Source organism: Notamacropus eugenii, chromosome 1 (genome assembly GCF_028372415.1).
Source record: "Notamacropus eugenii isolate mMacEug1 chromosome 1, mMacEug1.pri_v2, whole genome shotgun sequence".
NCBI lineage: Eukaryota > Metazoa > Chordata > Mammalia > Diprotodontia > Macropodidae > Notamacropus > Notamacropus eugenii.
In genome coordinates this window covers 648308548-648317054 of record NC_092872.1, presented here as the reverse complement: position 1 = coordinate 648317054, position 8507 = coordinate 648308548, and the positions used below count along the sequence as shown (strand labels likewise).

The window sequence follows — 8507 nt, the reverse complement described above, 5'->3', positions numbered from 1 at the left end:
ACCTTGTCTATGGGTTGAATATGTGCCATCTAAGATGAATTTATCATTCCTTGGATAGAATAATATGATAATTGGTTAAACAGAAATAATGATGATTGTGTCCTTGTTGTGTACCACATTGACACACAGGTAACAACTGTGAAGAAAAACTGTCAGGGATGGATATAAATGAATGTGAATAAATTAATGAATGAAAATACCTAATATTTGGCCATGATTTGTATTGATATAGCTTCAGAATATTAATGATATTGTACTTAAACAAAAAAGCACTAAAATATTGATTCACTTGCGGCAAGATAAGCTTTAGTCTATGACTTTCCTCTACCATGAAATTTTGTATTTGATTTCCACTTTAAGATTTATCTCCATGTCCTTTAGAAAGAAAATAGCTAACTGAGCTCTATTACTTTGTCATTTTCATTAATCTTATTATTCTTAACTTCATAAGCAACTTGTTTTTTGCTGTTTCCCCTCCCCTTGAGAACTAGTACATGTGACACTAAGGAGAGGCTTTCTCATTCTTTCTAGGTGATAACCCCAACCCCTAATAGATAAAGAAAATAACTAAGGAATTCCCCTCATACCAGGTCTCTTATACTAGGGTTTTAAAGATATCACTGAGGATTGATGTACCCAGAACTGACTCCATATTCAGGTATTCAGGTAAGGTGCCCAAACTTATCCACAAGTCAAAGCCTATCTTTTTAAGGAAATATATAAATATACATATACATATTTATATGCAATGTGTGTGTATGTGTGTACAATCATCAAGCCAATCAATCAGTTTTTATTTAACTCTTACTATGTGTCTGACATTGTGGCAAACACTGCTGAGATAAAGAGGCAAAAGACAGTCCCTGTCCTCAAGGAGCTTATAATCTAAAAGGTGAGAGAACATGCAAATAAACATTCAAAGCAAGCTATATATAGTATACAAATGAAATAAATAATAGAGGAAGGGCACTGGAATTGAAAGAGTTTGGGGAAAGTTTCCTATAGAAACTCAGATTTTAGATGGGATTTAAGGGAAACCAGGGAGGTTAGCAGTCAGATTAGAGAAGAGAGAGCATTGCAGGAATGGGGAACAGCCAAGTTAGTTAGAGCTAAGAGTTAAGAGTGTCATGTTCGTGAAACAGTTAGGATCCCAGTATCACTAGAATGAACAGTACATGTGAGGGAGTAATGTGGGAAAGGGAAGAGGCAGCTAAGCTGTAAGAGGCTTTTGTATTTGACCCTGAAGGCAACAGGAAGCCACCAGAGTTTATTGCGTGGGGGATATATAATATGATCAGAGATGTGCTCTACTATTTTTTCAAAATTACCTTGGGCAGTTCGACCTTGAGAGAAAAGAATCTAGTAAAGGTTCACTACAGTTTTAATATATGAAAAATAGTAAGAACTATAGAGTAAAAAACAGAAACCAACAATCAAAAATAGATGTTGAAGTCCATCTCTGCTACATCCTTTATATTTTTATGACTTGGTCTACTTACTTTACCTATAGGGCAATCTATCTATCTAGTTTTTAATCTATAAAATTTGGAGATTGTACTTTAAAGTTTTCAGTTCTCTCCCACCCCCTCCTTATCACACACACACACACACACACACACACACACACACACATTCATTATATGTAATATATAAGTGTATGTTTATATATGCAAATATCATATTGAATACTTGCAACTATTTGGCTCCAAATCATGCAATGATTCCTAAAAAATAACATTGTGAGTCATCCAAAGACAATTGAAAGTACACATGGTGAGGACCAATTATTATGACTTTTGTCAAGAAGAAAAGTCAAATGTGCCATCAAGGAAATGTATGTTGAAAAAAAGAGGCAGGATTATCATACAGTGAAAGTGAGGGATAATGGACTGCCTTCATTTGTGATACATGCCATCTATAATTCGCCTAGAATTGTGTGATGCGGTTAGGGGGACAGATGATAAAGAACAGCAGAAGCAACAAATAAATTTAATTATCCAACGATTCTAGAAAATTGCAAAGCTTACTTAAATCTAAATTTGTTTTTCATAGTTTGCAAAATGCTATAATATATCAATTCTATTTTTAACATGACTACCACAAATGTCAAATAGAGAAAAATAAACAGCAAAACCAAGAAAGATAAGAATGCGTCAAGTGAAACAATGAGTCATTATCGACCTAATGAATAACATTATATTTATGGAAATACCTCCATAAAACATGTTTGAATGCTAGCAGAGCAGTTGCTTAATCTTATTCCTCAAGTGATTTGGATGATACTCTACCGTCTTTCAGTGAGTAAACTGAGAGTCCTTATATGTTGTTTTTCTGGGGATATGTTGAAATGTCAGACCATAAAAAAGGAGGAAAGCATAATTCTGGCCTATGGAATTTGATGATTGTTTTGCTGCAAAGTTGTGGTAAGTGAAAACTGAGTAGCTCAAAACAAAGTTTAATTCATATCTCTAATATATATATATGTATATATATATATATGTATATACATATATAATATATACTTAAAATGTAGTCTAATGGGGAGAGGGACAATATCATTGAGAAAGTATGCAATGATCAAATAGATTTTAAAAAGATTTCACAAAAAGAAGAAACAATCAAAGGACAATTATCTGAAAAGCCTTTAGAAATCTGAGGAAACTCATGAGAGGAGAGATGAGGATATTTCTAGAACACAAAATACCATAGCTAATGGGACAAATACATCCCATCACAATCCATTTTCATAGAAGCCTCATGTTGCTTAACAGCAGTCTAAAATGCATACACATTAGATTTAAAAATAAAGAAATACAACTTATTCTTTGACTTCTTATATGAACATTTTAAAACTTGAATAATTTATTTTATTCCTCCGACTGATAAAACCAGTTGATCTCTAGCTGACAATTTAATAGTTTTCAGACCATTTTTTCATATTCTCATAATTTATAGACTACAATTCCATTGCAAAAAAACAAAAACAAAAACAAAACAGAAGGTAGATTCAGGGTGATATACTAAGAGAGGAACTTGACTGAGTTTTCCAAAATTCACCTCTAAACAACTAAAAAATAACACGCAAAATAAATTTTGGAGTGGCAAAACCAACAAAATGATGGGTGAAACAATTTTTCAGTCTAAGAAAATTCTGAAGCTCAGCATGAAAGCCAAATAAGCTATAAAAGAAAGACAGTTCTGCCCAAACCAATAGAAGGACAACCCCAGGAAATCAGGGGTGATGCCTCATGATCCTGTAATAGGACAGCAGTAAAGCCCTGTGGCCATAGCGCAGGACAGCAGCTAGGTTCCACTGACGCAGCACAGGCCCCTAGTGAAGCCCTGTGTATTAATACAAGAAACTTAAGACAATCCACCCCAGGAGCAGAGTCCAACATCAATATAAAGTTATTGTTGCTGTTTGTTCTTTGTTTTCAAAGAGGACCATGACATCAGGAAGGTAATGTCATGACTTACCAGTGAATAAGATTTAAGTGAGTGAGGGCTATGGAAATTCACCAGCCTCACTTTTGCCTTCGAAGCCATCTGGATCCAGCAGCAAGATATAGGTCAGGACACCTTGAGATGACCTCCTTCAGAATGGTTAACATGCCAGAAAAGGAAAATGATAAATGTTTGAAGGGATATGGGGAACCTGTGACACTAATGCACCATTGGTAGAGTGGTAAACTGATCCAAACGTTCTGGAACTATGTCCAAAGGGCAACAAAAGAAGTGCATGCTCTTTGATCTAGCAATACTACTATTAAATCTGTATCTCAAAGAGATTTTTTTTTAAGGAAGGACTTATTTGTACAAAAATATGTATAGCAGCTTTTTTTATGGAAGCAAAGAATTAAAAATTGAGAGGATACCCATCAATTGGTTACAGCTAAACAATTTGTGATGTATTTGTAAGGGAGTGTATTAGTGCAATAGGAAATAGCAAGCAGTATGCTTTCCAAAATACCAAGGAAGACTTACATGAACTGATGCAAAGTTAAGCGAGAAGAACCAGGAGAATACTGTACACAGTAAAATGACATTTTAAAATGATCAATTGTTAATGACCTGGCTCTCATCAATACAATGATCGAAGCCAATTCCAAAGCAATGAACTCATGATGTAAAATGCTAACCACCTCCATAGAGAGAACTGATGAAGTCTGAATGCAGATAAAAAAAAATACTATTTTCACTTTATTTTCTGGCATTTTTGTCTGTGTTTTCTTTTACAACATGACTAACATCTTTTATATGATTGTAACATGTATAATATATATCAAAGTGGTTACTGTCTCAGGGAGGGGTTAAAATCTGGACAGGAGGGAGGGAGAAAATTTTAGTACTCATTTTCTTTGGAAATTAATCTTTAAAATTGTTTTTATATGTACTTGAGGAATGCAAAATATTATTCAAAACAAGCAAAATAATCCATTATATCAGATGACATCATTTATTAATTATTCCTCAGCTAAATTAGTCTAGAGATTTATGATATAAACATCTGGACAAGGCAATAAATGAAATTTTAATAACACAGATATAAGATCATAATAATATATTTTAATATCTTTCACAATTTTATCAAATTTTTGAAAATATGCTAATGCTATATTAAATTAATTGAATATTAAAACATAATAGTTAATATAGTAAATAGATATTTTATTCAAATACTTAATGTTATTAAATATTTGCTTCTAAAATGACTATTGTACCTTTTAGGTAAGTTAGAGGATTCTTTTTTATTTTAACTGGAAAAACTGGAAAACTTCTAATACTTTCAAGGTGTCAGTTTTCCTTCAGTTACTTTTCCCTTGATGTTCTCTGGAAGAGAGTTTTCATGGTACTGTTGTAGTAGCTGATATTTCTGAGTTAACCTCTGAGCAAACATGACCTGCAAAAAAGTTTGGACAAATTCAAACTCTTACAAACCTCATACTTCTGTCTCCGCAAAGATCTTATTTACCAAAAGGGACTGTCCTGTTATAGACAAACTGCAGAACACACTCTGAAAATCTCTGCAGTACTGTAGAACTGAAAAAGACACAATAACAGTAAGTTCTGAAATTCAAAGGGAATATGATCAATATGTTTTGACACAGAGTCTCCTAACATTCATAACATAGCACTCTTCACTTTTGGACAAGCAAGGAAAAAAGTTGTTTTCAAGACTGTCTCAGTATTTTTCTAGTGGGCACAAAAATCTTAGATGACTCGATTTCTGGAGTGATCATGGTCAGGGAGAATGATTTCTTTGTGGCTTTGGGGAACTCACAGAAGGTAAAACCAAAAGATTATTATTGCTGGAAAATTCTCAATCAGGAATTCTTAAACTTTTTCATGTCATCGACCTCTTTGGTAATCTGGTGAATCTTATTGACTGCTCAGAATAAGATATTTAAATATGTGTTATACACAGGATTACAGATGAGATTGTGCAAAAATGTTTTTTAAGTACAAGCATCTGAGTTTGAGAATCTCTGTTTAAGGTAGTAAAATCATTCTGTTCTTATTATGTTGAAAAAACTAGTTTTGTAATTGATGAACATGATAGGCTGACAAGGAAGGATTTTTATTCTGTACATTATATGACACAAAGAATAAAATTCTTCAACATGATTGAATTTTATTACTTTAGATATTAACTGAAAAAATACTAAAGTACTATGAAATCTCAAAAAAAAAAATCAACACTGGAACCAGAGGGAATAGTAATATCCTTCTATAACATGAAGATCCTTTCTTTAGCCAACAACATATAGACATGCATATGACATATGCACACACACACATCAGAATAGAGAATAGTGGCTTTGTTGTGCTCTTACATCTTTTGCTTTAATGAAAAATCAGAGATTTAGGTGTCTCAGTTTCTCAGAAAAGTTGGTATTTCAATCTGAATATTGTTCCAACAGTCAGTGTTGGGCTCCCTTGGTGTGCTTTAGATGACACCCTGTTTTTCTCTACCTTTATTTTATTTGTGACAAACTTGTAATGAGAGCAGGTGAAAGGTGGTCAATATCCTTGACACATTTAAAAGTCAATAGGATTCAGAGTGGGTGATGATTAAATTTGTCAGTGTCTGTGACTCAGTTCTGATTGTCCTATATGGACTCAAATATCTATTATTTGACATAATTTTATTAGATAATTTGGGAAACCTAAGTGAGATTAAATGAAGACAGAAGGAGCACAGTCAAGATGGCAAAGGCTCACCTGAGCTCTCTCCAATTTCTCTCCAAACAATTTTAAAATAAGAACTCATAATGAGTTATAGAGCAACAAATCCAATAAAAAGACAGGGCAAAGCAATTTTCCAGGTCCAGGCATCATAGAAATATGGCATGAAATGTCCATCTTACTGAAATGAGGATGGAGCACAGTCAGTGCCAACTCATGCAAGTCAGCAGCAGGTCATGGTGATGTATGCATCATCTGTAAGCCCTCTTGAGCTCTCAGCTCACAAAAAGGTCAGACAACTGGTCAGAAGGAGAATACCAGGGATACTTTACTGGTACTGGGAGTAGGACTCCATTTTATTGCCCATTCAGGGCACCAAGTCATAGTCTCAGGATGAAGGGCACTAGCAGGAACAAGGACTCTGCTCACAGTTCTGGGATAGAAAAAAGTGCTTGTGGTTTTTCAAAGATCAGAGCACAGGCCAGGAGCAGTGATCAGACCTCTCCTTACTTCATACTACCTTGAAAGGACTGAAAATTTACAGACCAAAGAACTACCTCTGAAAATAGTAGCACAAAAAAACCTAAAGCCTGAAGCAGTGCCTACTCAACCTCAGGAGTACAGTTCTACTTTAAAAGTTAAAAGTAAAAAGTAAAAAATAAGCTGGGGAAAGAAGAATAAACAATAACAAAAATAGAAGTTGACCATAGAAAGGTACTATGGTAACAGGAAGATCAAAATACAAATTCAGAGGAAGCAAATGAAATCAAATTGGCTACATGCAAGACCTCAAAGAAAAAAATATGGATTAATCTCAGGTCATTGAAGAGCTCAAAATGTACTTTTAAAAGCAAATAAGAGAAGTACAGAAAAAATAGAAAGAGAAAGAAGATTTATACAAGAAAATCATGAAAAAGAGTCAACAGTTTGGTAAATAAGGCACAAAAAGACTGAAGAATATAGCACCTGAAAAAACAAAAGAGGCCAAGTGTTAAAAGGAGCACAAAAATCCACTTTAAAGAACTTCTTAAGAAGTAGAATTGCTCAAATGAAAAAGTGTTACAAAAATTCACTGGAAAAGAATTCCTTAAAAAGTAGAATTGGCCAAAAGGAAAAGGAGGTACAAATGTTCACTGATGAAAATAATTCCTTAAAAATCAGAATTGGGCTCTTCTGGTTGGTGGAGTACCTGGTAGTGCAGGCTACTGTGCAAAGATGGCCAAGTCTAAGAAAACTACCCACAACCAGTCACAAAAGTGGCACAGAAACCTAGGTCACAGAGATAAGAGTCTCTGAAAGGGGTTGACCTCAAGTTTCTGAGAAACATGCATTTTGCCAAGAAACACAACAAGAAGGGGCTGAAGAAGATGCAGGTCAACAATGCCAAAGCCATCAAGGCTCAAGTAGAGGCTATCAAGGCCCTGAGCACCAAAGCCTCTAAGGCCAAACTCCTCAGGCCCAAGATCCCCAAGGGCAGGGTCCAGTGTGCAGTCTGCAAGATGGCCACAAAGCGTCCAGGCTCTAGGGTCAGCATCAAATGCCCAGGCCCCAGGATCACAAAGCCTGACTTCAAGGATGCCAGAACCACTGACCCCAAGGCTGCCAAGCCCACTGACCCCAAGGTCATCAAGTCTGCCACCAAGGTCAGTAAATCTGATCCCAGGGCTACCAAATCTGGCCCCAAGGTTGACAAGTCTGATCCCAAGGCAGCCAAGGTCACAAAGCCCAGTGATTCTAAGGCTTCTAAGCCTACTGACTCAGCTAAGCCTGCCGAGTCCAAACCCAAAGATGCTGACGCTAAAGCTGCTAGTCCCAAACCTTCAAAATACATGCTTCAGGACAGAAGGACTTGTTTAAACCCTAAGCCACCAGTTTTTCCCAACTGGGGTCTGATTATTCACCATTTTGTACAAATAAAGGAAATGGTGAGTCAAAAAAAAATCAGAATTGGACAAATTGAAGCTAATGACACCATAAGATCTCATTAAACAATAAAACAAAGACAAAAGAGTTAACAAATTAAAGAAAATGTGGAAATATCTCATTGGAAAACAAGTGACCTAGAAAAGAGATCCAGGAAAGAAAATTTAAGAATTACTGGGTCACCTAAAAGCCATGCTAAAACAAAAAAAGAGCCTAGATGTGATCTTTCAAGAAATTATCAAGGAAAACCATTCTGATATCTTAGAACCAGATTATACAATAGAAATTGAAAGAGTATGTAAATCACCTCCTAAAAGAGATATCCAAATGAAAATTCCCAGGAATATTAGAGCTCAGTGCCAGAGTTCCCACATCAAGGAAAAAATATTGAAAGCAGC

At 35.2% G+C, this 8507-nt stretch overlaps 1 pseudogene; it reads left to right on the top strand.

Annotated features, from left to right (window-relative positions):
* The first annotated feature begins 7401 nt into the window (after positions 1-7401).
* On the top strand, positions 7402-8174 carry LOC140519431 (uncharacterized; annotated as a pseudogene).
* The last annotated feature ends 333 nt before the right edge of the window (positions 8175-8507 follow it).